Raw genomic sequence first — 25,060 nt, 5'->3', positions numbered from 1 at the left:
CTCTAAGACGTTGCTAATACACCCTTCAAGCCTGTTTCATTGGAAGGGAGGAATTCTATCCATGACCTGGGAATGTTATTTGAGAGAAATCTTCGCTTTGCCGACCACATCACTGCGACAACGGCTAAATTATTTGCAATATTGGTCTTTTTGGAACGAAACACTGCTGATTGCAATTAAAATAATAATAATTCAGGACTTTTTGTTTCCACAGTTTGCGTTTCCTGCCAGCTCCATTATTTCGGTGGCGAGATATTCCGTTACGCCCACCAACCAGATGCTCGGGCACCGACGCGCTCGGCGTAGTTGCCTTTTCTCAGCAGACGGTGGATTCGGCCGACTGGAAACTGGAGACCGGCACGAAACGAACGGGATTTTGGTTTTCCCTTCACCTTTTCTTCTTTACCGCATCCAGACATAACGAGCGCATGTGTAGTGTAGCCTGCACGAATGTAACACACGAGTGATGTCGCGCTGGCATACTACCGCTATTAAATTTGGTTCAGTTTACATTCGAAGCAAAATGAGCTGACCATCGCACGAAATTAGTTTACTTCCATCATCAAAGAGGTGGAGTTTCTAACGAAAACTGTTCAAGATTTACGGCTCGGTGCATATAATTAGCGGGAACCAATATCGAACGAGCTTCAATCAGATGATTCTAAATCGGTTTTTCCGTTTGTGTATGCTAATTTTGACCCGTCGGAAATAAAAGTAACAATTGATGAAGGGAAATATTTTCGAGCTGGTTGAAGGTTTGGTAGCGTTGGTAGGGGCTAATTTATTTTCCAAAGAAATTGTTCAAACGGATTATTACTGTTAGCCGACGGAGCCGGTTGTACTCTAATAACCTTCTCTCCCGATGCTGAAATGTAGTCTCCGGTCATTCAACAAAGTTGACTAGTAGAAACTGACTTATATCACAATTCTTTCTGTTCAAGATTTGTGGTTTGGTGCATGAAATTAGCGGTAAGCAATCACGAACTGCCTTCGGTCAGGTGTTATGAATTCCAAGTTTCCGTTGTATATGCTACTTTCTAATCATCAGTAATGATAATAGTTGCCTCTATCAGGCAACAGGTAGCAGGTAACGACACAAACTGATTCATCCACCAGCCGTGTATAGCTCAGAAATATTTCCTGCTCGGCATTGTACAGCCTTTTGAGAACATGCTTCGCTCGCTGTTGGAACCATAAATCACTAAGTGACTTTACGCTTGTCCGGACATGCCGTAGATTCAAGTGTTTCGCATTTAAAAATACCAAAAATTCCTGACTACTGCGGTAGAAGACTAAAGGTTACGTCGCCGGGAATCCCTAGGCTTGCTCATATGCTACGCTTTTCTAAACTTCTCTAGTTTCAATGGACGTGTAATATGAAAAAAAAATTATCGAGCCTTTTCGGGCTTTCGATTTTCTCACTTATAAAACGATAAAAAGGAGTGTTTTGATCTCATTGGGTCTGATGAGCGATTTTTCTTGAAGATACAATTTTGTTTGCCTTTTTGAGGGTTAATATTTAAAAATGTTGGACACCTTCTAGTCCCTTGCTAATTAAATATCGTTACAACATAAAAGAGAAAAAATTGATTCACTCTTAGTATTTAATAAAAATGGAAAAAAATATGTTTAAAACTTTTCATCATTTATGTGATCAGTTGGTACACCATATTGACGGCTCTGTCCGCGATAAGCTAAAAATATTCGCCTATTCCGTGTAGTTTCCGGAAGATTTTTCAAAACAGTTTTTCGTTATTAATGCATGTCACAGATACTCAAAAATTTAATATAGCTTTGCTCAACATAATTAATTCATTTCTTTTGGGTTTTTGCGTAAGTGTCAATACCTTAGTTAAGAGTTTTTTGGTGGCATCCAACGGGAACAGATAGAAAAGGTGAGCTAAACGAAAGCAATTATGTGAAGAAATTACCCCAGAGACAGGATTCGAACCTGCAGCCCAAGGGACTCTGGCCCAACGCACAAACCCTTATGCAATCCCTGGACCATGACGATGTCCCAGAATGAAGACATGATTATCGTATTGGCGACAGTAAACGTACCACTACCTCTAAATCGAGACCACACACAACTGCCACCCAACACATTTGGTCTATTTAATTTCCCGCTAGATACCAAGGTCGAGGTTTTTATTATCGCCTGATGTCTTTTTTTAGTTCATTACCCATCGCACGGTGGTGACAGAGCCAATGCAGACTGTCCCTTGGAAAATCTATTTTTCTTCGCAGACCCCCAGCAACAACTTCACGGCCTCTAGGGATCCGCGGACCCCAGGTTGAGAATCACTGAATTAATTTATTTATTTTGGGTTTCAACGCAAGTGCCAATGCCTTATTTATCACTCTATCTCCTGATCTCGCACAAAGTGCAGCAAGCCAGCGCTTTGTTCTATATCCAGTGCACAAATAGTATTGTTTCGTTGCCCCTGGTTACGCAGTGAATTGAGTGTACCAAAGGAAGTTAAAGTGCCCGTGCTACAGAATAACACAATTTTCATCGACTTCAAGAAAATTCATGTTAGACCCACAGTTCAGACGGTGGAACAACTAGGGAGCACGTCGTTTGGCATAAGTCCGTTTGGCATAACAGAAAGTGACACATGCTTTCGGTTGGTATAATGTTCATTTTGCATAATAGTCAATTGGCATAACAGTCGTTTGGCACAATGGTTCTTTGGCATAATTATGAACACGTGTAAATATTATCATTCGGCATCAATTTGTTTGCAATAATTACAGGGTTCCATATTACCCGAATGTAATTCTTCCGAAAGTCATTTACCCGTGTGACGTTCGCCCGAAAACCATCTTTATATCTTTAACCAGAATGAAGCTGTTATCCGAATGTCATATACCCAAATCTATACCACTTGCTCGAATGTTATTAGCCCAAATCCCGCTTTCACTGCAATATGATATAAAATCAAATGCAACGAAAGGTAGCCTTATGCATATAAGACCACGTACTATTGATACAATTCCAACACAAGAATTCCAATTAGATATTGTTTAACCAACTCCAACCCAACTAAGGGTGCAGATAAGCTCAGAAACGGAATTCCGTTTTCTTGCATCTCTTTTCCGGCTTCCCTATTTTTCTATTTTGATCTCTCTCTAAAACGGAATGAAATTTATTCCGTTTCGTGATCAGGGTTGTGTTAAATTCGAAGAAAATCTTCCGTTCCACAAATATTTGACATTTTGTTCCACAGCTTCCACATAGAGCTGTCAACATTGTTTTGACTGTTGTTACTTTGAATATAAAGATTTGATATTATATTATTGCAATTAGATAAACTTACAAAAGATTACAAACAAAAAGTTAATGTTGTTGATCCAAATCTTAGCAAAAAATTGTTTATTCAGTTGGTATGGGGACAGACATGCAATTTGAAGACAACATATATGCGCTAGTATATGCGTAATTAAAATGACGACGAAAATAAGTTGTTTTGAAAACGAGTGCGGAGGATTCCAGTTGTGACCTACTTCTTGTGGTGGTCAAGTTTCATTGAATGATAGACTGCTTTTAAGAGTATCAAAATTTATTCATTGGCTACCATTGTGAATAACTGTACCTGTAACGGACAAGTTCATCTGAAACCTTTTAATTAGATATTAAAACTCTAATCATTGGCTAAGTTTGTCGCAGTTTTCCCAGTTGTAGATAGTAAAATTAAAGTCTTTCCTAGTAAACAATCGTACAATCTGTTGGTTAATTTGATCTGCATAGTATCAGTGAGTAGTTGAGGGATATAACAATATAAACATTCGCGATATTCTAATCTGCATCTGTGTTTCTCATGCTGAAATATCGATATATCGTTTTGCATCACCTGCTAGTAAATATATCGTTTTGCCTCATCTGCTTTAGTAAAATCATTATTTTGCCTCACCTACTAAAGAAGAAAATTGATGTTGTTTATTTCTGTTTAGGGTTTGTGACCAACGTGCAATAATTGCTCAGGCCCGGAATTTGTGTTTGAGTGACTGCAAATGTTTTAATACCCGCACACCGGAAACCCACTGCTACGGTTACGTGCCGGTTGTAAGGAAAGACGAGCATCATCGCCAACGTAAATTTTTGCTTCTGGGTAAGTAAGGGTAAGCCTTCAGCTATTGATTACTTTAATTCCGTTCAGCCACTGAACCTTCCCATCAACAACAAACTTCCACATGATTCCGCCAACGATACAAAGTGCCAACGAATATGCTTCGAAATGAGATAGTCAAGTCACGCGATGACTACAAAGTTCGGAAAAATTTTTCCCGAGCGGAGAACATGAACATGATGCAAAATGAGCCTATTGGCAGCGACGGCCATCGAATCGATTGGCAGAAGCAGATTTTCCCCGCACTTTGCACGATAGTCATCAATTCGAACAATTTCAAGGTACGGATCAATTCTGCAGCTGCCCTTTCGGTAATCAAATTTGAAGCTCTCTGTTGACCGCACTAGAGCAGTCGGATAATCTTATTGACTACAATGAGTACAAACACAGAGATAATCTGCAAGAGCAGCTTTGTCTGTCACTTTCGCACTTTCTTCGACTGACAACGCGGGACGACCTGGTGGCAATGAGCAACGAATTACTTCCTTTGTTCGATACGGTGCGCCAGAATTGGGACCGGGTCATCAACCGGATATTGCCGGAAAACGCGGTCAAACTGTTTGAAGCACACGTCAAACTGAAAGATTTATAACCGACGGTCAGAAATGCGGAAACACGTGGTGCCGTTGAAATGATTTTGAACTGTTTCGCCAGTGATGGACATGTTTTGTAGAATTATTATTATATCATCATAATTTATTATATATGTTTATAGAATGTTCTACCAATTAGCATTACACAATCAATATTTGTGTAAACTTTGTATATTTTACTAAAAAGAATCCCTTTGAATAACATCTAGGAAATCTCTTTAAAGAAATACCCGTAAAGTACAAACCGCCGGCGTCGGCCAGTGAACTAGCAGTGTCGGCAATGGCATTATCGTTTAAACGTTACCCCTCGTGATGCTCAAGGTCGAATCGGACCGACACAGAAATTTGGCTATTTAGCTTCAGTTGACACTCATGACTATGATCGACCGGGCGGTGGTGATAGAGGTGGCCAATGGCACAGCAAATGAGCATCATAGTGGCCACGAGCACTGGATACAGGCCGTTCCTGTATCCGCCACCCGTGGACGCGCTCGATGGCTCTCAGCTGAGCTTGTGTGTACGTATGCGAGTGTTAAATAATGTTACTTTTCTCAGAGATGGCTGGGCCGATTTAAACAATGTTATACTCAAATGAAATGTGCAACGTATCCATATACTGCTATTAAATTTTATTTGGATCTGGTTCTGGAGTTATGAATATGAAAGTGCGATCGCACATGAAATTCCCTAAACCTTTGTGCTTTTCACATATAAAGAAATGCTATGCACTCACTCCAAAAATCAACTTTCCAACTGAGACTCGGGGGCCGAATGTCATATTCCATTCGATTCAGTTTGTCGAGATCGCACAATGTCTGTGTGTGCATGTGTGCATATCTATGTGTTAAATAATGGCACTCGATTTATGGCTGCACCGATTCGCACAAATAAACTTAGTAAATTAATTTTGAGGCAGCATGAATGGTCTCGTCAGGATTCTAATTAGAAATTATTTTTCGTTGCAGTTGAGAATCGCAACCACATGGTCTCCGGCTTACCTAATCGATGCGAGCAGCTGTGATGATGGACTAGCCGTGATTTTGCTCAATCGGCCTATTCTACTGCACAAGGAATACTTTCGCTCTGTTTGGAATAATGGTTTGTGGATTAATTTAAACATCGTTTCTGCTGCAATTATTTGAGCTTGTCAAATTCCAGCAAAAATCCGCATTACCGTCGACGGGGGTACGAATCGATGGGTGGACTTTATTAAGGAAAATATTGGCACAGAAGCACAATTAAAGCCACCCGATCTGGCAACGGGGGATTTCGATTCTTGCACCGATGAATCCATGTCGTACGTAATGCGGTTGAATTGCAAGGTAAGAACATTACAAATTAAAAAAAAACATTTCATTCGTTACTGATGTCTATTTAACAGATAATCAAAACACCCGACCAGAATGCTACAGATTTTACAAAATCTCAAAGCGCTCCAGAGCGCCGGTTACGATAGCGAAATAAGTCGGATTCTGGTGTTGTGTGAAAGTTCTGGCCGGTTGGACCAAATCATGGCCAACATTAATACTTTGTTTCTGGCCCGTGACATTCTACCGAATGCATTTGTATTCTTGCGACCCAGTAACTCTCTCAGTTGGCTGCTACCGGCGGGAACCCACTTAATACAAATTCCCCCTCGGTTGGTACACGAACGTATCTGGTGTTCGCTTTTTCCTATTGGACAACGGGCCGTATGTAGAACTAGTGGATTGCACTGGAACCTCGACAACCGGGTGATGGAGTTTGGCAGTTTGGTAATTACTTCGAACACTTACTCTAGCCAGGAAGTTCAAATTCAATCAGGGAGCGCCGTACTTTGGTCAATGGAAACGACCCCGAAGGATATGTGATAAGAGTATTGCCTGAGCAACTGAAAATACGTGTTCCTGTCAACGGGCTTTTAGGTGCCTAATACAATTCCCTCATTTCTGTATGTTGCTTTATTAGATGTACGAATATATTGATATAGAATGACAATGTTTTATTTTCTTAAAATAAAAGTATCAAATTCTAGTTTTTTAGAAATGGTGTTCAGAGAAATCGATTAGAAAATAGGATAGCTGGACCATTTCGGAAGTTCCGAATGCTATATATAAGTATAAATGCAGATACTGCTGTAGGTGTGCATCTCTCCAAGAACCTGGGGTATAGACAAACCTCACGAATGTGGTATCTGTTGAGCAGCCAGCACAGGAATCGTTTCAATCCCAACCCGTATCCCCCGTGCGGTTGTGAGCCATACACTCGTTACCGACGTTTTTAAAGCCATCGCGAACCCAGAGCTTCTGAATTTTCTTGAGCTGAGATTTGGCTGCCAGTTGGTAGAGTGATTCCGATTTTGCATTCTTGGCGTCCACGTAAATTGCTGAGAAAGGTTCCTTACCGGCGTGCTTCGTGGCTTGTAGGATTGTTTTGAAGGGTTTTTCCGCTGTTCCATCACCGGACATCGCCACGCTTTTCCGAGGTGTGGAGTTCGTCTGGAGGTGGTGAGAAAAATTGGATCAATATTCAATTATTATGATCTATCACCGTTGGTTGAATTTCAGCGGCCGTTCACTTTCCGGCAAGTGTAATGGCTAAGAGCACTTACTGGCAACGTTGGGTGGTCTTTTGTTGAGTGCCGAACAGGCAATTGATTTCCGTTTCATCCTTGTTACTACGAGTAGGTTGTGCTTCTTTTGCCATCTCAGTATAGATATCAGTTTCGGCTGCCAACGTCGGATGGTAATCTAACGAGAAGAGATTATATTGTGCGAGAAGAGATTATTAAAAGAAAATTTTAAAGAAAGAAACCACCCAACTGGCTATTAAGAATTGAAACTTTTCATAGTTAGCGTCATACTGTTGAATTTCGCTGTCCAAGCATTCCTGACGATCTTCCGGGTGTTGCATGTGCATCTCCGGCCCCCGTAACGAACGGTCGTGACCGCTTCGATCTGTATAGCTTTATCCAGGTCAGCTGGAAGCGTCTAACCGCAATAAAAGAGCAAAATGAATAAAAGAGCTCCTGATTGAAACAGTCAACCATATAGTGTAGATGATTTGTTTTTCCTCGAACTATTAGAGCTTCCGATCAATGTATTGAAAAAGGTAGAAACTTGATTTAAACAAATAGCAGGCACTGCTCGTACAAATGTATTCGACTAGGTAGAATAAATAGAGAGACTACGGCAATTTAAAGACCTGTTTCCCTTTCAGTAGATAAAATATTTATACGGTTTTACTCGACCGAAACTAATCATAATTCATACACCATAGACAAAAATATTGCGAATGAATAAATTGAGTTCCTGAAGCAAATTGCTTTATATATCGAAAGAAAATATCCAGTAGATATAAAAATTTACCCTTCTGTTTGGGAATAATTCAGCAGTACAATCTTATAGTTTACAATCTTGCCTAAAATAAAAGCACTCAGGGAGCCGAAAGCGATATACGAAGAATAAGTAGAATCATAATAACCTTGTATGGAGAAGAGAACTTAGTTTGGCTTTCTTTCATTTACAATCTTGATTAAAAACAGTATACGGAGTGACGTTTTTGTTTATTCTTATATATTATTATGCTTATTCTTTATATATAGTCATGAATTGTTATGCGCCCGCTCCAAATAGCATGCTAGCATGTTTAGATCTCGTACCGAGGGTATCCATTTTCGCCGCTACAAAGCGGCATGGTCACCGATACAGATAGCAGACGTTTATCAAAGCTGCGTACGCTGGTACACGTTTCGCTCGCAGTAATCTCGTAATTTGCACTACCATATAGTAGGGCCCTCGACTGAAAGAATGCAGAAAAGGAAAGCTATCGTTACCTGAATCCAAGGAGGATGCGTGGCATTTAACGAATAAAACATGCGACCGAAATTTAATAATATATTTTCAGTACAATAAAACACTATCAGTAGTAATCTTAGTCAGTCTTTTCACTACATAATCTTCCTGTTCGTGCTATAAAACATCTAGATCAATCTCTTGTAGTTTCACCACGTATTACACATAATAGTCAAATATTTTAAAAAAGCTTTTAACGTGGTTTTCACAGTGAAAAACGATATATTATTCTTTCTAGAGTGACATTATCAAGCACTATTTCAACCGCACATCGCTCATCAACCATTTGATATTTTTTGCTGACATAGTATTCAGTAATATTTACCATCACCAGCTTACTCGGTCAAACAACAAAATATACTCCACAAGCGCTTCCGGAACTCGTTCATGCTTCGATTGTGATAAACATTTTTCAATGCATGTTTTAACTGGAGAAAATAGACTCATTTAATGAGCAAATTTTATTTATTGCATTTAATAATGTAAACAAACTGAATTTTTCATCTCTTTCCGTCTGCTAATGGAATGTATGATGACACACGAAAGAAAAATTGATAGGAGAAAAAGAGATGCTCGATTTGTTTTGCTCTGATTTAGACATATGCACAGGGTTGAACATAAGTTCCACAGCGATCCACAACGTCTAAACGGAACGGAATCGGAACGGAATTTCAGCTTATCTGAGCCCTAAGTTTCCAATTTTTCATGGGCCTCCCTTTAGTAAGAATTTGTACCGTAACATTAAATAAGCTAAACTAATCATTTACCATCATTCAACTCGTTATATATAATCGCCGTAACGGTCCCCGATTAGAAAACACTAGCAATTAATCCGATAGCAGCTGGCAGTGGATGGTGGTCCCAACGCATTGCCCAAATGGTGAAATTTAACGACATGAACCGAACGCACGGCGTTTAGTTTTACGATCTTCATTAGGTTAGTTAGCTTACATTCAAAACTAAGCTCCAAACCGCCACTCTTTTTGCATATCTCTATCAACTAACAAAAAAAAAGTGCTGGAAGTCACCCATAAAATGGAATCAGCCGAAATACCACTCACTGGTCCCATTCGCAACCGGCAAAGGTGGTAGCCGTGGCACGAAGTAATTCAGTAGCTAAACTGCTAAGTGGCCGTCTAGAGAAGCCATATAAAATATAATCCTTTAACGACCTAACGTTGGCTGTAGGCCCACCAAAAATCAAAAAAAAAAAATGAAGAAAACACAACTGATCCCGATTACATCGAAAAATTAGCAGCTAGAGGCGAATCCGCTATAATTCAAATTTTATGGAATTATAAATATGTAAAATCAGGTGAATAAAAATAAAATATTTGCGTAGAAAGTGATAAATAAAGATTCGCTGGACCGAAACGTTTTTTTTTCCTTTGCCAGCGACTCGACCGGCGGTACCATCTCCAAGCGCTGCTTCTGCCGCCGGTGGTCACACCTCCCATTTTTACATCCCAAGACGAGCCTCATCCGTATCTTGATCCGACGAGATCCTTCGGTTCGATGGATAAAATTGGACAATGTGCAGGTAGCTTCTGTGTGTTTTAGCCTTTAGCTGCTCCGATTGTACAATCACGATCGGCGATCGACGATCGACGCTGTTCGGGTTTTTGGAACCGACACGGCGTTCCTCGAAGTGTAATTAAAAGAATTTATTAATTTTGTAAATTTATCGGGTTTTCAGGCCGTGTTCGAAGATGGTTCAAACTGACGAACAGACCGAAATGGAACACAGAATGTTATCGGAATGTTTGATTTGAATTATTTTTATTTGATTTCGGTCATCATTAGCCGGAGTAGTTTTGAAAAAATGTAGCAGCTCTTGGAGAGCAGAACCAGTGCTGGTAGCGTGGTGGACAATCACACATGCGCTGTAGGTAGATGTTTGTTAATAGGATCGAACTCAATCTGGATGCTTTGGGGAATGAGTGCGGACAGAAAACGCTGGTAGCAATGTCACTAGTGTATAATTTTCATATTAACAACGTTTTTAGAATGCGATTAAGATGAGGCATTAAAAAAACGAACGCATTGATTAGAGCAGGTGTTTTAAGCTGGGAACTACTAACGGCGAGTTGAAAATGAGCTGTTGTTGATAGTTAAAACTGATAAGTAGAGTGCGTCGAGGATCAGATGTAGGCGATAAAATGAATTCCCTTCATCACCAATTATAAAGTAAATATGGTAAATATTACGAATGGTATTATTCTTAATGATAGGAGACAAGTTATGATAACCCTTGGTGAATTTTAACTTGTTACATTACATGTTACTAATATGTAGTTATAATATTATGTTTTTGATTGAATGATTGTAGTGAAATGAAATACCAAGAAACAGCATCATGCTACTCATTTCAATAATGATCCTTAAAAAGTTATCTTTAGGTTTACAAATAGAAGTGAACAGATTATAATAAATGGCATAGCATTATAAAAAGAGGGAAATGACGATATTGGATATCTTCGTTAAAACTCGAGTCACTCACAATGAATTTTAAAGGAGTACAAAATTGTTGAGGAAATCCACTATCTACGATCATTTATATCATGTCCAACTCATTCGCTATTTTATTATTTGACACAATACCCTGACTTTGGAAGTTATATCAATGGCAAATAATTACTAAACTGCTGACATTCATCTGGAAAAAACGGGACGCTTGCTAGTAGGAGAGACCGGGGCTAGTTGGCGGTGTTTTCAGTTTTCATTTTTGACCGCTTTGATTTTGGTAGATCTTGCAAAATAGAACACGTTATATAAAAGGGCAGACTGTTGGCAACGTCTCTGAATTTTATGAAAATGATTGATACGTTGTCTTCATTTCTATAGACAACAATATGTAACGCGGAAAAGCCGCCAACTTACCCCAGCCCCGGGGTAAGTTGGCGGAATGCCAGAAAATAAGCAATCGAATGGAAACCCGATTACATCAGTGGTCCTTATGAAATGTGGTGTTTGTATTTCAATAAAACTGTATATTATTCGAAACTTTTTATTATATTTCAGACGCAATAACCAGTCATTTTGACTTCGACGCGTACTTTTTCAAAAGAAAATTTTCGAAGTTATTCAGGCGATTGTCCGAAATAATTGTCCCCTGCATTGACGAGAGACACAAGAAAAAGTTTCTCTTACTTTGGAGTGAATTCCAGAAATGAAAACATTTGATGACTATTTTGCACTGTAACTTGCTCCGTGTGCGTCACCGCCAACTTACCCCAGCAGCATATTTTATGAAAAAGGATTTAAAAAAATTCCTTTTGTGTATAGATAGGTTTAATATCTTTACGGATACAGAAAGCTCTTTTCAGGCACTATCGAAAAATATAGTCATTCGAGAAATAGATTTAAAACCACTTTAAATAACACAAAATGTTTAAAATTATGAAAATTTACAAAGTATGCTCAAAAACACAATATTGCCTACGGCTTTTACTAAACAAAATGTTTTGCAACAAAAACACATTGGATAATGCGTTTCACATTACTTGAGGTCCACAACGAGAGACAGCGCTTTATGTCTATTAGAAACGGAGAAAATGGGATTCCGCCAACTTACCCCAATCGCCAACTAGCCCCGGGCTCCCCTACTGGAGTTACATTAGTTTTACATGAGTTTTCGCCATACTAAATACATAAACCATATGTTCTCAAGCCTATGTTATAAAGAATTGGTAATGTTGACAATCAATATTTACGATAGTATAGTATTATACAGGATATATGCAGCTATGATGTTATGATAGTTATGATAGGGTGTTTGTCGACTGGTTACGGAATATTCGCAGGCATTTACGGCTTTATCAGTCTTAATAATCTAGGAAAACGATTTAATTGTAGATTATCCGACGTTTCGGTCGTTTTTGATGGCCTTTTCCAAGGGAAAATCTAAACTCCGACAAAAACGACAAGACTAGATTTTCCCTTGAAAAAGGTCACCATAAACGGCCGAAACGTCGGGCAATCTATAATTAAATCGTTTGCCTAGATTATTCAGACTGGAAAAGCCGTAAATACCTGTGAATATTTATTATTGCAGAAAAACTGAGCTTGTAACTCGAAAAATCCACAGAAGTAAATTTGTTCATTGACCTAATGCCATGATGAGTTTATCATATTTCATATTTTTTCGCGAACTGTCATTACATCAGTTAACCCTCTGCATGAATGGCGCACCGAATGAGCAGCCGCTTGTGCTGAAAGAGGATTTCGCTAGAGTTTCTGAAGGAAGGAGTTCCATTAAATATAACGGCGCAAGTGCCGGAGGTTTAATCAATGATCAATACAAGCTGTTTATACAGCAACTTAAATCCACAATATGATAAAATGGAATGTTTCTCAAAAATGTGCTATGTTGCAAAGTGTGAGAAGTTGAATAAGAATTGAACGTCTCGTACTGAATAGAGGGATTCAATTTGTACATGCTTTATTCGAAAAATTTTTCAGTAATATTGAATTGAATTTCGAAGTAACTATGATTAATACAAACAATGGAAATTATTTGATTTTTAATGATAATAGTGCCATTTTTCCGGTTTTAGTTCCACCCGAATGCAGTGTTTCGCCACCTGGTAAGAAATGCGAAAAATAAGGACCAAGCTGCCGTAGGGCTGCCTCTTACCCAAATTCATTAAAAATCCTGGACTACTATGTGAAAAACACGCATAGCAATAATCGTTATAATTATCAAGAGCGCAGGTAAACTACAGGCGCTCTCATCGAAATTATAATTTTAAATCGGTGAACCGATCTCGCCTCCAATAAACTTAAACCCGGTGAAACACTTGCGTGTCCATGAAAGTGCCGTACACCGGTGACCTGTAACAGAGTGTAGTGACGAATCCCAAACCAGTACATTTTACTACAAACGACCGACCTTCACTAACCAAGCCGTCTTCTGCATCTGCATCCCCCTCGCATCCTCAATCACAATTAGCCGATCATCCTCCGGGCACATGACTTTCGGAGACGGGTTTGATCAGCAGACGTGGTTATTGAGAGAAGCATAGAACAAAGAAATACGTCTACTCGGTAGATCCATTTTTTATACTAAAATCGGTGCAGGCTGTGTTAGAAATCAAAGTAAGAACTCTGGTGAGAATCATAAAGGTGGTAAGAGGGTCGAGATACGTACTGAGAACTCGACCGAAGTGAGCTTTTAGGGGCCTACGATCCAAAAAACGTGAGAGAAATTGCAGTACTAGAAGAGCTAAAGTCTCAGTATTACCACCAAAGTTCAAGGTAAAAGAAGCAACACGCCGCTGGTCATCCTATCGTTCTTCGGTTCCAGTCTTCCGGTGCACCAATATCCGCTCATACTACCCACAACCGATGATATGATTCAGGTTTGGTCTTTTCGGTTACTGTAGTTGATTTTGCCATAAATCCACACCCTGTTCGAACTGCTGTCAACGACACGAGAAAAACTCTCGTATCAACCCAAACCAGTACCAGTAAAGTACCAGAAAGTACTGTAGGATTATCAAGAACGAAGAGATCACCATAGTTAGGACAAAATATGGTCTTTACTGAGGCCAGAGCGTTGATAACAAAAATACCACAAGGAACCTGCTATGTCAGCACCGCCGCAATATCCTACGATGATTAGAAATCTGTGGAAACCCAAATAACTAAAAGCATAAAACCATTGCACAATATTCGCTATACATTTGCACTAATATTGCATTAAAACCCCATATCAGCATTTACAACGCAATCGCGCTCTATACTAGCATCGTAAATGCATACAGTCAGCCGAAAAATACCATTATCATCATCTATAGAGCTATAGCTGCTTTACATATGCATATAGTGCCATTATAGAGTAAATATAAAGCCGATATAATACTAATTTCCTGTTGTGGGTTTATGCATCTCCTCCTGAGATTTATATTCGGCATATGAACATATGCAATATAGCCTAGACATCAAAAGCAGCACACTTACCGTAGAGGATGAGGACAATGTACCTCCGTTCGAGACATACTATAGCTCTAGTAAGTCCCGAAGAGAAGAATCTTGCCTCGGCCTATACGTGCGAGAACCAAATTTCGTTAGGGTGTAAGTTCGCCATACCGAAAAGGAAAAATAAGAAAGTAGGTTACTATGTTTTAATTGTTGCAAAGATCTACTGCTTCGATTTTATTGTTTTTTTTTTGGCAAATTTAAGACTAAGAGAAACGAAACCAATGAAATTGAAAGACGGATAAACTTAAAACGAGAAAAGTAGAACTAGGCAGGCTCATATGGACATGATCGAAAGGAAATGTGAAAAATCCTTTGCCTTCTGCTGGTAGGAGTTCAGCGTTCCACTCATCATCATGTTTTAACACCGACGCCGGCGTTTGCTAGGGGCATTGTGGTTGTTCCCTGGACAGTGGACATGTTTTATTTTTGTTATGATTCTTGTTCATAATTTACACTGGTTTGGGTTACCGACATTTAAACGATGATCATGACATCAGGAGCTTTGTCGCGATTTTCGTAATTTCTCATCACCTTATCGTGATATTTTTCTTATTAGTATACTATCGGATTTTTCTGTCATTGCAGCGCCATTTATGTTCATGATTTCAGCATATTAGTCATGATTTCTGAAATTTATATTGATACTGTTGCTGAATCTGTGACGACATCATCACAGTTCCTCCATAGCGGAGTGGTTAACATACCCAACTAGAGACTAAGAGATCGCTGGTTCGATTCCTGCTTGAGGACATATCTTTTCTCAGTGTGTCCAATAAAAAAGGATGGAAAGTATTGTGGTTTATGTTTATGATTTCAGCATCCTGCTAGTCACAGTTTCCGTAATTTCAATTCACGTTATTGTCATATTTTAATCACAAATAGAACGATAGTTGTTCATGATCACAGGTTCTTGGTCATGATTTCCGTAATTTATATGCGCGGTATCGTGATATTTTATTCTTGAGCTCAATTTGGAATTTACACGTGCTCGTATAATACGACTCATGCTGCTGATAATCGTAATTTTTCTTCATCTTATTCGGAGTAAGGTGACAATATGAACTGGATCGTAAAACTGCGAGTGATTCGCGGTGTCTTGTTCTGTGAACTATATAACGAACACGATTAATGGTTGTATAATGTATTCAGTTAAGTTTTTGTTTTCTGTCCTAACATAACACTGAACGTTTTCAAATGAACAATAAAGTCCTAATAGTTTTCCTATATATCTTCTGCTCGCGCCTATTACTAATCACTGGCAGTTACACATAACTATATGATAATTCATGAAAAACCCTAAAGAGATGAAATAGTTCACGTGATAATTGCATGACCACGTGCAGAGTTTCATGCTATTCAAAATTATTAGGGATGTCTTCTAGATATCCTTTACGAATCCTGAATCATATACTAGAAACCATGAAGCAATTCACGAATCCATGACTAATATTTTGTGGTTTTGGGAACTATGGTCAGTCGTGAATATTACGCTAGGAATCATGAACCAGTTCTCTAATACATGAACAATATATCATGATTTTGTGAACTATTTCCCGTAAGTTCCCTTATACATGAATAATATTTTCGATTTTGTTATCTATTTCGCGAGCACGAATGGACAGTCGTAACTATTATACTTGAAATCATGAACTAGTTCACGAATACATGAAAATTATTTCATGATTCTTTAACTATTTCACGAGCACGAATGGTAAGTCGTGATTAATTTGCTAGTAATCATGAATAAGTTCATGTATACATGAATAATATTTTATAATTTGGGGAATTATTCCGCGAGCATGGATATTGAATCGTAACTAATATATTAGGAAGCAAGAACTAATTCATGATGATTGGAAGGATTCATGAAAAATATACCAAATTTGTTCACGAGAAAATATGTTTAGATTTTGTGAACTAATTCACAATCACGATAACCAGATCATTCATAAGATGTAATAAATCATGAATCAGCTCACACAGTATATGTAGTCGAACTGTGAATAATGTTCCTGGATCTATGAATAAAATCACGAGTTCATCTTTGGTTTTATGAGCAATGTTTATAAAGTTGTTAACTAGTTCACGTACAAAAAATCGATTTGGTAACGACATGGCGGAAACCGAGACTGAAGTTGGTAAAACAAAAACAAATATCTCCACTAATAAAAGCGTTATGTAGGGGTTACCTGAAGGGAAATTGAATATAGTTTTAAAACACATGATCTTTGTTCATTGTCCTGTTTTCGTAATGTAAAAACGAATTAATAGCACTTTATTCACGATTTTGGGAATAATGTGTGCAAGAAATAATTGCACGCCCTCCCCTAGGTTGAGGGGCTTGACGGTAATGAAAACATCATCAAGCATATGGCGTGCATCAGTAACAATGAACCACTGACAGACAATTGTTTTAAAATGGTTATTGCATTACGTCTCGATAGTGGTGCATCGAGGAGACCGAGAGGGCTTGTGGGTCTTTTTTATGTTTTGTGTTTTTTCATTGTTTCAAGTCCATTTATCGGTCGACATCGTCATCGTACACAGGCAATGAAATAAGAAAAACCCTAAGTCTATTAGTGGTCGTTTAATAATAATTGTAGTCTTTAGTACTAGTCAGTGCTGCGAAAATTCAAAATCTGTTACCTATTTCTGCTTATATTTACCGAAACCAACATTCAGATTCACCGTCTCCCTCATTCATTAATTTTCCAACTGACTGAAATGCAAAATCGAATGCTTGAGTGCAGAGAAAACATAAATTCCTTCATCAACCAAAGCATTCAAAGCATGTTATCATGTGAACAGTTTGAAGGCACAAGTTGGCATTTTCTACATTTTCGAGAATAAGTGAACTGCGTAATCTATATCTGGTGCACTTTTGCTCAATAATCCCCCTTAGAGCTAGCATAGAAACAAAAGTCAGTTTGCTTCTGAAACCCGACATATCCGAACCTGAATGCGTCGTGTCGGGAGAACGAATGACGAGGGAAACGAACCAACCATTTCATTCATCGCACTGGGCATGAATTGAATTTCGTTTTCTTTCACGTTCACGCAGGGATGTCAATTTTTTTGAGCCCTGGTACTAGTGCACAATTGTTACGTGCTAATCGTATGGCTATCTGTGTATGTGTTCGTCTGAGTAGTTGTAATAGCTGGATCAGGGAATGGATGCAGAACTGACCTTTATAATAGAATAGTAGCTAATACTCCCGGTGTTCAATTTATACATTCGATTCTATTCATTTGGGACGGTCGGATTGAATAAATTAAAGTACAATTAATTCATCGACGCACGTGAATTCCTATTTATTCCCGGCAAGCATAGCATGATGAAATTCTAATATAATGCAATTGTCGTTAATGAATTATCATTTGCTGCATTTAAACGAGTTAAAGTAGTTTGATTGCCTGTTGTATGTGTTCTTTTTTCAATTTCATTAGTCTGTTTTTGTTGTACTTTTATTACTTTACCAAAATAGTATCGGTCAATTTATACACTTCTAATCAATCTCTTGACAGCGTTCCTCTTTATTCGGTATTCAACACTCACTAACACAATTAGTTGCATATTCGCTCATATACGTATAAACGTAAAAACGTTCGCAGCCTTCACGATAACACAACCCTGGTCATAAACGCGAACATGTAATTACAATCAGCAATCCATACTTATGCTCGCAATAAAACACCCCGGTAATTAAGTGAAAGTTGTAGCACCTATAAACTTACAAACGCTGTCTCAAGTATTAACCAACCGCTCGCACGATCATGAATCCGTCATGTCCGAAGTCTTAACACTCGGTCCTAGCAGCCTAGCCTCATGCCTTTAATTGTAGCTATCAAAAAAATGACGCTCGTATTAACTAGACAATACGTTCCATAGTGACTTGACCGGAAACTGTAGTGATATGGACAATCCCACTTTCTTCTAGCATCTGAACCGTACACCGAAAATTAAGTACCGTAAACCGGGGTGACATTGATCACTTTTCGAAGTAATCATTACATATTTCTAGACGCAACACACTTTTTTCAAGTTTAATATATCTAAACCATGTACTGATGTATGGAGAACAAGATTGGATGGTTTTACCTAAAAATGTCCGCTTACAGCTATTTTTCCAAAAATGATTTCAAGTTGAAGTCCGTTTTCGTATTCCGGGGTGACTGTGATAACCTGCATGTTCACCCACATTAAGTTATCGTTGTCAATGTTATTCATTGACATTGACATATTCATTGTTTAATAGATGTTAATTGGTACTATACAAAGTATTTCAATGTACTGTAAAATTCGAGTAACCAAAATTCGTATAATTCGTGTCCAACTAGAATAAAAGATTCTGAAAACCTGCTGCTGCTAAAATTGTTTTATTTCAGTGTTTTATCGATGTACAAAAAGTTTCATCCATTCTAACACGTTGGAATATTGAACAATAAAAAATGTTGCGAATTTTAGCTTAAAATAATCTGAAATAATTGCCAACTAGTTTTACAAAAAAATGTATTTAAAATAAACAAACTCTTAAAACTAAAGTTGGTACATCCCAATCTAAAGGAAAAAAAATGGCTTGTAATTTATTACTTTTGCTCAAATCTGAGATTTATTTGTTTTATAAAAATAGACACTTTACGAAGCTTCGTAAAAATAAAGTAAAGTCAAATTTCCGTTTTTGTAGTTTTTGTACCCAAAACCGAACAATATACTCAAAAGGTATTTTATAAGTTTAGAGCAAAAATCAGTTCAAATTAAAATGATTCGGTAGATTATTCTGGTTTAATAAGCGATCTAGGATAAAAGTTTTGAGTGATCAAAGTCACCTCGCTGATCAAAGTCATCCCGGTTTACGGTATTAGATTCACGGTCCGCGCGCGATCGTCCAAGAACACACGCGAATATGCGAAAGGCACACGATTATAAAATAGAATTCATACACGCGAAGCTACGTACACGTTGGCACACGCGACATACATACGCACACGCGATGGGTTATATTAACGTAAAAACGCTCGAACCCTTCGCGATGATACACGCGATCGTGAAGTCTCTACGCCCGCACGTATCTGAACCGTACAATGAATATAACATTCAGAATCACGGCCAACTGCAATTGGCCTTAAGCAGTGTGTGGGTGACATTTTCCGTCTGGTCTGCAATTGTAGTGTGTGATTTTGAAGGGGAGCCCTTCCGAGAACCTACCTGAACAGCTCCAGTAGGACAACCTCTGAAAAAAAATAATTGTACATTTATTTTCAAATTAATATTGTCGATCGTGCTAATATCAGTTCGAATCAAAATTGTTGTTGAATTCAATGACTTTTGATATTCGATGAAATTGCCTTCGACCAAATGGCATTCAGCCAAACTCGGTAAAATAACCCTTTCGGACGAACAAAATACGATCAAATTGCTTTCGGTTATTGGACTTGAAATCCATCCTGACACCCTTTCGTTCCTAAAAATCGAAGCGATCCAATGACAACAGTGGGCTGGGTTCCCTGTCATTGCGGTGTCGTAAGAAACGAAAAAGCCGATCAATAACTTGCATTCGGTTGGACTTTAAGTGACTCACAAAATTAATTCCTGGGAAAAGATTTCCGCCGAACATTTTCAATTTCTTTTAAATATTAAAATAAGTTTTAATTTCAATTAGTTTCAAACTCAAAATCATTGCAACCCAATTTTTTCTTTGATTTTCCTTAAATGGGGTTATTACGTAATGTTCATTTCAAATTAGAAATTTCAGAACCCTCCGGATCCCCCCGAGCATAAATATTTTTAAGAAAATGTGGGTTGGAGGAAATACTTCCACAATTTTTAAATTTTTGGATGGGAACGAAGCCTAACTTATATTTATGAACTAACTTCGGTACAATAATTGTCGCCATAAAACTGATGTCAAAACATTAAAATCAAAGATTATTCCCAATGTGAAAGTAACGTGTTGTCGACTGTGACACACGGACCCTCTCAACAGCAGCTAACTACTGAATCAAGGTTGAAAGGAACCATCCAGGGGCAGCCGAAACTAGACTAACAGTTACTAGAGTAACACTCGAACCAAACATCCGGCAAAAATGCGCCCCATTTGGAACAATCAATGATTGGCGTGCTTTTCCCTCCTTGGAATAGTCACCCAGTTAGCAAACAATAACATTGGATCGGGAATTGCCCACTTAAAACAATGCGCGAATCGATTTCCCCTACTTCGTCGTCGTCGTCGTCGACGGACGTGCCAACATGACCTTAACATTAGATACAATTTCGAGATTTATGCTCTCCGCCGTTCCTTCCAACGCGCCCCACCAACGACTGCCAGGCCGATGATGTCGTTCGAGTTGTTCAGTTCCACCACCCAACCAAAGCTTTGCTTTGACCCCACCGATCGACCGTTCGCTGCGTCAGTCGCGCCGTGTGAGAAGAATATGTTGTTGCTAGCCACAAACCGTTTCCATTGTAGGCAGGTACTCCTTCCTTCGATGTGTAGTTTTTTTGCATATCGAATAAATTTCCATATTTAATAGAAGACGGTGATGATTCGATCGGTCGGAGGCTGAGAAAGCGCTGTGAATTTGTACGAGAACATAAGAGGAAGTCTAATATTTATCCTCTTGTTGCTGCTGCTGCTGCTGCTGTTGCTGCGGATTGGAGGGGCTGTCGGCCGTGCCGCTGCACTTAATGGTGTGTTCCGTGATGGGATTTCGAGCGTTCAAGGAAATCGATAATAGAATTATTGTGTTACTGGAGCGCGTGAAAATAAATTTTAATTTTGTATTCATACTCGATCAGACCGAACTGGCCGGCGGCCCCGGGGGAAAATGAAATGGCAAACAGCAACAATGGACGTGTCGATGAAGATATTGTGTGGCGCACCAGGTATTGAGGTAGCGTTAAGGCTTTACAGGGTTTCTGGGTCAAGAGGAGACCAACTGTCAGAGCGATTGAGGACACGAATGGCGACACTTGAAGTAGATTTGTGAAAACTGTCGATTCCAGCAGTTGATGGAAGATTGTGTTGAATTATGTTTGCTGTTCTAACTGAGTTTGCTACTTTTCACTGAAAAAATTGAGTGCCCATATGAATCTGGTATATTGAGATTTTTTATGGCTATTGAGTGATAATTAGGATAGGCAAAACCTGTGAAAATATTACTATTGTGATAGAAATTACTGAAATTAATCGCGCGAGCAAGTGACAGAGTTAGATAAACTAAGGAATCTGCAATTTATGTCTATCTAAACTAGTCTAATCAAATCTGATCTCAACTCTTCCAAATGCCACTGGCCCATAAACGTGCCTCGGACAAAAGGTAGGCCGACGTGTTTTTTGCATGCAGCAATCCTTCCGACGTCAGGTTCATCAGGTCCAGAAAGTGGACAAAAAATCCTTATCGCACCATGTAACGCATTGCATCATTTTGTTCGGCGAATATCACATGGACGAAGATACTGACACACATACACACACACAGGCAGACAGTCAAACCGCTTCCAGTCATGTCCCGTGGATGGTGCACATATTTGCTCAAATCGTTTCACGTCTGTCGCGAATGTGCCGCTTTTTGTGTCAACTGATAAATAACATTTTTCCCCTCTGTCTGCTCTGCTTCAGACCGGGTCACATTCGCGTGTCCCATTCAGGCCCCGATTTCGGAATCTTTACACAGCAGTGACGAATTCCTGTCCGCTATGCCCGGACGAGCTTAAACCCTGTCTGCCAGGGTCCAAATTTCGCATCTTGTGGCAAGGCGCAACCTGACACGAGACGATTGGGACAAATCGAAGAGTTTCGATCAACCGACCTGCTGTTCTGCTGCGCGGCCGCCGATGATCGGACATCGGACGATGAATGGATGAAAAATCATTCCAGAAAGTATTCGCGGTCCATCGGATCGTGTAAAATTCATTTTTGGAAATGAGATTTTTCTTGTCGCGCTTTTTTTGTCCGTGTGTGTGTGCTTCTGCTAAGTTTCGGTAGGCGGACGGACGAGCATGCAAGATTGCTCTCTGCGCCGCATGGACACGATGCTTTGAGCTGAAGCCAAGAAGCGGCAAATTCCGGATCATGTATTTTTTCCCCTGCTCAGTTATTCCTTCTGGAACCTTTCTCATTTGCCTTGTTTGTGTCTTGAAGCAACTTTTTTTTCTCCAGTATATGTTCTTCTTTAATTTTGTAGCCCGGTCCAAAATTGCTCTCGTTCGGGCAGTCAACGCACAGTGGGTCAACCAAGGTAACAAAATTGTTTAGTTCTACAAAAAAATTGACTGTTCATTTAAAGCCACGCTGTCACAAAATATTGCGATTAATATATAAAATAATATAAAAGCTAAGCACAACTTATTATCCATTTTTGCACCAATCGTCGCACTATGCAAGCTCATTCGCTATCCCGTGCTAAGAAAAAAAAATGCATTCCTCTCGTACACAAATTTCGGTGATCCTTTTTACTTTTTTATTGTTTATTTGTTTAATTTTTCCCCACGTACCGCCACCTGACCCGTTCCGACCCGGAACCACATTTCCTGCGGTTGCTTCTGCTCATCAACAATGTTTGCAGAGGATGCTTGCTTTTTGCTTTGTTGTACGCTCTCCTCTGTACTCTGATGGTTGAGTACCTATCTACCTGTGCTTCTTTGCCCCCTAGAGGCCAAGCAAGCATCAATGCACTTAACCGCATTACTTCAGCTGAATGTTCAAAACGTTGGCTTTTGGCAGCTGTGGACGTGTTGTAAAAAGTTTCACCGGGGATCGTGGGGTAAATCGTAGCTTAGTTTGGTGAATAACAATGTATACGACCAGTATATGTGTATGATAAAATGTGGATAATAATATAGGTTGAATTCAAAGCTCGGTACAAACGAACTTACTACAGAGTTTGTGTGGAAAATAGAATCAAATGGAATTGTATAGATCACTCTCAGAATTGAAATTGAAAAACCAACATAAGAAAACTTTTGCCTAGAATATGAATAATAACTTTGCCGAAAATATATAACGATTTTTTCGGGTTTTCGGTCTTTTAAATCAGATTGATTCCCGACGGTTCGATCACTAGAGTAGGCCTTTTTCAAGCGAAATATATTACCGGTCTACGACTACATACCCTGTATCAACGTTGCAAAGGACTCCTTATTATGCTTCATAAGCGACGGTTTGGTAAGTAAAACTGGTTAGTGTATAACATTAAAAATTTTACCACTGTGCACTACTCAACGACACTTCCAAAGCTTCGATCGGATTCACAAAGATCATAGGAATAATGCTCAGCATGCTGAATAGTAGCCATGTGGTGATTGAGTTTGCAATGTCCAGTTAGTGTCCTAACAAGAATACTGCAATTTTACAGTTATTTCCTGCCATGCTAATGGAATGTAACCTGATGCAAGAGTACAAGTAAGAACTTTTTTTTTACTTTTTTTAACTTTTAACTTTATAAATATGCTTGAAGCGTTTACATTCTCTTTGAAGTAGATTTGGAATGATTTTATCTTTTCCCGGCAACTTATACCGAGCAAAACGTTCAATCGCCCATTTGATTGATTCGGTTGTCATAATTCTACGGTTGTCATAATTCAATGCCCAAGAATCGGAACAACATGAAAAGAACTAGGGGACAGTCATCAGTGATGGTTTCGTACAGCCTGGAAAGGAAAAATACAGTTGAGTACTACATCTTTGTCAGACGAGTATTCGCCATAAGCAGTTCTAATCGAACTGAAATGAAAGTTTTTTGATTTCGAAATTAACTTATTTAATCTATTAATCTCGTTGAGACTTGAGACATTTTTGCAGAGGCTTTCCAACCACTTCGCTCAGAAGATTGAAGGGCATTTCTGTATGCTTTACGAGCCAACTTGAATGCCTCCGACCCGTCCCTGCGTCTGCGATTCCAAGCTCCTCTTCTTAGTTCTGGTTATTTTTCGTTGGCCTATTTCCGCTACGAGGCCAAATACCGAAGCCAGAGAGGTGACGACTCCCACTATCTGGACTAGATATCGACCCATCAACTCATAGACCGGGGACCAATGGCTTTACTTCCCTTCCGAAGGAAGGCGTGATGTCAGATTTTTCGCACCTCAAAAAAAGCTCAACGACCTCGACTGGGGTTGAACCCAGACCAACTGGGGTGAGTGGTGGTCACGCTTACCACCTAACCATTGGCGCCGTCGATTCCAAGCTCTTCTACATAGCCTTTTGAGTCGAGCAACTCCGGTAATTCACCAAGATGTTCCTCTAGAAGCACGCGTAACACGATGCGGAGAAGCCTCTTGGTATGCTGTTACTATGAGAGACCTCGTTTTAACCGCGATCTCATCCAAGTTACTGGGAGATCAAACATTGGACAAAACACACGAATACTCGTCGCCAAAGTCCTCTTCGTAATAGCCCTAGTTCATAGATTTTGGATTAAGATATGTCAAGATATCTAGCGAGACGTTTGAATGATGGTAGACGATGTACTTGTAATCAGATAACGACGGTTCTAGCTCGTTTGGTACGAGCCAGTTTATCAA

At 39.2% G+C, this 25,060-nt stretch overlaps 2 long non-coding RNA genes and 1 pseudogene across 2 annotated transcripts; 2 read left to right on the top strand and 1 right to left on the bottom strand.

Moving 5' to 3' along the window:
• Positions 1–3,290: 3,290 nt before the first annotated feature.
• On the top strand, positions 3,291–4,786 carry LOC131690226 (uncharacterized). Its single transcript, XR_009305535.1, has 3 exons — positions 3,291–3,480; positions 3,955–4,112; positions 4,161–4,786. It is a non-coding gene; the product is annotated as an uncharacterized LOC131690226 (long non-coding RNA).
• Positions 4,787–5,581: 795 nt separating this feature from the next.
• LOC131692209 (thiamin pyrophosphokinase 1-like) lies at positions 5,582–6,597 on the top strand (annotated as a pseudogene).
• A 1,658-nt stretch (positions 6,598–8,255) lies between these two features.
• LOC131691615 (uncharacterized) lies at positions 8,256–9,052 on the bottom strand. Its single transcript, XR_009305813.1, has 2 exons — positions 8,882–9,052; positions 8,256–8,503 (listed from the first exon to the last, which is right to left on the bottom strand). It is a non-coding gene; the product is annotated as an uncharacterized LOC131691615 (long non-coding RNA).
• Positions 9,053–25,060: the final 16,008 nt, after the last annotated feature.

This window comes from Topomyia yanbarensis, chromosome 3 (genome assembly GCF_030247195.1).
Source record: "Topomyia yanbarensis strain Yona2022 chromosome 3, ASM3024719v1, whole genome shotgun sequence".
Taxonomy (NCBI): Eukaryota; Metazoa; Arthropoda; class Insecta; order Diptera; family Culicidae; genus Topomyia; species Topomyia yanbarensis.
This window is presented reverse-complemented; position numbering and strand designations above follow the sequence as displayed.